The 5200-nt window shown below is 40.3% G+C and overlaps 1 long non-coding RNA gene across 1 annotated transcript; it reads left to right on the top strand.

Moving 5' to 3' along the window:
- Nucleotides 1-902: 902 nt before the first annotated feature.
- Nucleotides 903-4519, top strand: LOC147967465 (uncharacterized). Its single transcript, XR_015603770.1, has 3 exons — nt 903-1531; nt 1632-3166; nt 4124-4519. It is a non-coding gene; the product is annotated as an uncharacterized LOC147967465 (long non-coding RNA).
- Nucleotides 4520-5200: the final 681 nt, after the last annotated feature.

Genomic DNA, 5200 nt, shown 5'->3' on the forward strand with positions numbered 1-5200 from the left:
TAGCTAGTTACTCATAGTATGAGTAACATCACACATACCAAGACAAGAAGAGTCTACAACTTAATAAATGAAGTGTTGCATGACACCACACATATGTTACTCCCCACTATAGATATAGTAACATAGACTAGTAACATATGCATGTTACTAGTCTAAATTACTCCCTACTGTGGCTAGTCTTACTCATACTATGTGTAACTACCTATTGTGGTTAGTCTTACTCATACTATGTGTAACTAGCTATGTTATCACATATCTCTCTTTCTTCATTAATTATTTACCACATCATCTATTTTGCCTAGATATGTGTGATGTTATCACCTATATTAGGCTGGTTATAGTGGGGAGTAACTTAGACTAGTGTCATATGCATGACACTAGTCTAAGTTACTACCCCCATAGTGCAAAGTATCTTAGTAGTAGTGTCATAGTTTGTTTCATTTAGTGCCTTATAGACTCATTTTACCTCGGGAAGCGCTATGTTACAGTAACATATTATGTTACTCCAAGCATCTCTCTTCTCATTAAATACTTGCCACATAAGCAAAATTGTCTTAAGATGTGTTAAGTTACTACCTAAGTTATCCCCACTATGGCTAGCCTTACTCTCGCTGTGGGTAGTCTGAAGGCTAGAACAGTCACCTCCAAAGGTCGACCCAGAATTCGAGGAAGCCTTATATTTGGGAGGATGAAATAATCTTTATCTTTACCTACTAATAAACCAGCGATTGCTACTGGCCGTACGTCGTCAGAAATCTTGCAAAAAAGCCCCTCTACTTCTGAGAATTCAACCCGCAGTCCCTGTCTAAGTGGACCTGGGAAAACGCTTCATTTTTGCACAAAACACCCTATTGTTTGGATTATTCAACCCGTGGTCCGAGCAGATTTTTGTAAAGAGAAAAAAAGACCATAGGAGGAGCACGGGCTCGCCTCCTCTCCCTCTCGCCCAAGTCCTCGTCGCTGCCGCTGCCGCCGCCACCACCACCCACGCTGTGGCAATCTCCGGCGAGCTCCGGCGCCGCACAACACGCCCCAGAGCTCCCCACGGTCCGCGTCTCCCTCCCCTCGGGCCAGATTCTGCGCTCCCGACCTCTACCGCCCGGTCGCAACGCCACCCCTGTGGCTAGGGTTTGGGGCAGGGCTTCACCGCCGCGTCTCCGGCGGCCCCGGGTTCGTCCCTCTTCCTACCTGGTCGGGATCCACCACCCCTACACCTCACCTTCGACGCCATGGGAGTTCCCCATCCACCATGGTCGTCGCCGTCAAGGGCTTCTTCACGAAGATGTGAAGGACGCCATGGACCTGCAGCTCCTTTTCTCCTCCACCACGGACGCCGCCTCACCCTTCCAAGCCGCCAGGCACCCTACAAACGGGTCGGCCTACAGCTCCTCCGCTCCTCTGCCATCTTGAGATGCACCTGGATCTGGGCGATTTCAGGGCCTTCATGGCTTTAGAATCGGCCTCTCGTTCGGGATCAGTTTGGATCTAGGACAAGCCAACCATGCTGCTGCGCCAAGCCCCTCTTGATATAGTACGCAGATACTCTGTTATAGTATTCAGATAAGCAAGACATCTCTGCATTGCATCTTACATCAATTGAATTGAGGGATTGATAATTGGTTTTGTGGCAGGTTTACATGAATGCTATCCTGGAGAAGGCAAATATCAGGAGCAAATAAAATCAATCCCTGTACAAATAAAAACACTCCCTGCAATCTATCATTTTTTTTGAGGAATTAGCCACATTAGAGTAGTTGATACATTGGATGAGTATTCAGAAGGTGCAGTCAATTTGTCCTTTGGCATCTAGCCCTCCTGTTGGTATAATAATGCAAATTGCCTTTTTTTTTAAAAAATTGGTCCTTCATTTCTTTTCTTCGAGTTATCTGTGTATCTTTTAAGCTTTTGCTAGGCGAAGAAAGGTGGACCAAGTAGTCTAGCAGAACCAATTGCATTTTTGGGGTATTGGCTTCAGATTGGAGTGGGAAGGTATGGATATGTGTTCTTTCCACAAGAAGAACAATGAATACTACTACAATCTTTTCTAGCATGGTTTGTTCTCAGCCACCTGAGTTTTATAATCCTTCTAAAACAGTCACTTCCTTTCATATGAATGCACTTTTAGCAGATGATATTCTGACTGGTCTGCTATATTTTGTTCATGAAGACGTTCATGTTTACTCCCTGTTCAATTCAAGTCTGAAAGATTCATATTTGGGTAGACAGGTTTCACTGATTGAAAATATTTGAGATGCTCTTTTTGATGTATGGCAATATGCTATCTCAAATATGGTAGACGAGGAATACGGGCTCTTTTGAAGATAAATAAACTAGATAAAAAAGAATTGAAATAGCCAAGCAAGTTTCATTGCATGTTAATTATATGGTCTGCTGTACTGAACCTTTTTCTGCAATTTTCTTATTTGTTCTGCTTGAAAAAGCTAACACTGATCTTTTGCTACGTTTTGTGTTAATGAGTAAATGTTTTGTACAGAAAATCATTGCTAGAGATTAGAATTGCCTCATATATAATACTCCATCTGTCTCATTATATAAGACATTTTTTCACGAGGTAGTACCAAATATGCCTTTATGTGCTTTCTTCAACAAGTCAAATGTGTGACTGACCTCCACCCACCTCCCCATTCTCAACAAGCACCAGGACGTGACTTCGGTTCTGCCAAGTAGGTTTTAATAAACAAATCCTTCCTAAATTATGAGCTGTTTTCTTACTGAGCAAACAGAATGCCCAACATTCCAATTTGTGATGTTAAGGCTAACAAGAGATGCATATATCATATTTAACATACTATCTGCGCTCTTCCTAATTTAGTTTTTTTTTTTGCTTGTCCAGAAAGAATAAATTGGTGTTCGATTTGACTACAACCCTACGATGTTTGCTCTGAAAGGCATGTACTTTAAAAAAAGACATGATGTGCATTTGCATAGTTTGACAAATTCCGATCAATGAACTGTATTTTGTTTTCTGTTTTCATTGTAACATCAACCTTACGTGGTTCTTCTTATCAATGTTTGAACTGAAGTTATACAATAGAGGGCATGTACTTGATTGTTTTAGTGTCAATATATTCAGAAGACATGGATCCATCACGGAAGGAGTAGAGGAAGACCATGGAAAGGAGGAGTTACTAGGAGCAGAATACTGGTGAGTTAACTTCGGTTTTCAGAATTGAAGCTTCACTCAGGTGAAGTGGTTCCTTTGGACATTGATATCATAGTCTTTCCTTTTTAATGCTCATCACATTTTTATATATGTGCACCATGGTTAAAGTTTGCAAATATTATTGCGCAAAAGCAGTCTGTTCCTTGCACCTGTTTTGCAAGCTGGATTATTCAAAGAATATATACAAAGATGGGAAAAGGCAGTCGTGTCACATTAATGTGGGGAGGGCAATATTGGGTAGAGATTCTTGCATCTGCACGTTAAGTTTGTGGCAATCGTGAATTGCTTTATTTTCCTGCCATTCGTATTTCTTGTGTGAATAACATCAAGATGGTTTTGAGCCTGGAAACTTCAAGCGTGTCATAAGGCAGGAAACAATTCTGTAGAGAAGTATAGGTGATGTGCTAGAAAACATGGCCGTGCCACTGATTTTTCAGCTGGTCGTGCTTCATCTGTATGATGCTTTTGTTGATTACCAGCTTATGTAGGTTGCTTAGAAGCGAGGCCTTCCCATAGTTGACGAAGATATGTGTAACCAGTGAAGAATATTAGGATGGGAATTTTACCTATTCTGTGGACTAGCTACAGTTCTTGGTGCCTTATAAATGATAAAGAAAGGTCTTTCTGACTAAATAATAATTTCCATTAGTTACGACTTTTCAGTTTTAGATTCCACTGTAATGTTGCTGATGATGTCAACACCGGTTTGACTTCTCATATATACGATCTCTAATTATTTCAGAAGATAATCAATCTGTTCATATCATACTACTTCCCATTATAACTTTCCCTGTGTATACTTTGGTAGCAGTGTGCTTTATTATTAGGCCCCGTAAAGATATGGAGTAAATTCTGCACCGCTGTGACCTTTACCTTCTTTGTTAGTTTCTTGGTCGTCTTTCCAGATATACAATTGTTTACCAAATCGCGGCTTTGCAGGGAGGAGGTGTTGTCGCCAGCCTCACGTTGATGTGCGGTACTTGCGCCTCTCTGCTTCATGTGGACACAGGCACCAAACTAGGACTTTTCCATGTTGTTATTTGGTGTTTAGAAAGTGTTTATCTGTAAGCTACATTAATACACTATAGTAGTCCCACAACGTTTTGCATATGAATAGTTGTAGAAGAAACATGATAACAGGTTTCTTTTGTTGCTAACGTGTAGAGTTACTGTACAAATGCATTTTTTGCTACAGATTTACGGGTCATTATTTAGCTATTTCGGTTCCTCCTTATGAATAGATTTTTCTATGTATATGGCGGAAGATAATATAGACCTCTATTTGTAAACATCCATATAGTTTGTGGAAAATGGAAAACCTTACTTTTTTTGTTATCTTTATGAAAATACTATTATCTCTTTTTAGCCCTTTACTATTACTTCCAAAAGAGTTCTTTTTAGTGACATGCAACTTTCTCCTTGATGAGCAATGATCTGGTTATCTTGATAAAGACTGCTAATTCAGGTTATTTGTATGAATATTTTTATCAATTATAATTAATATTGTTTTGTTGCTTGTGGTAAGCCTCCCCACTTTGTAATGATCAATATATATGCCCGTACTTCAAGAATTTGTTGTTATCAGTGCTACATTTGGTCTGCTGATATGCCATGAATTTTGTTTTATTTCCATTTTTCATTTGATGCATGGAAGCAGTTTATCTATTTGGATGAATTAGTTTGACAATTACACAGAAATCTATGTGCCACGATGTTTAGAATAGCAAGTTTTCTAATTAACAAATGACGGCAAGCTAAACATTCAGCCTGAAACCACACGAAAGCTAATATAGAATCTCATTCTGCAAAGCTACCTTCCGGTGGCCAATAACAACCGCACTGCAAGCACCGAAGCGAATATCTCGGTGCCTTTGGGGCATCACATCTATGTTGCTAATACTATTTTTGAAGTTGTTGGCACGGTTTGGCCAGTTAGGCCTTAGGACCGGCTGCACTATTATTGCTGTTGTTGCGCTCACTGGGCCAGCCCACTGAGCATTGCCGAACAGATTCTCA

The sequence above is a fragment of the Triticum urartu genome, chromosome 5A (assembly GCF_056163025.1).
Source record: "Triticum urartu cultivar PI428250 chromosome 5A, HENAU_Tu73, whole genome shotgun sequence".
Lineage (NCBI taxonomy): Eukaryota > Viridiplantae > Streptophyta > Magnoliopsida > Poales > Poaceae > Triticum > Triticum urartu.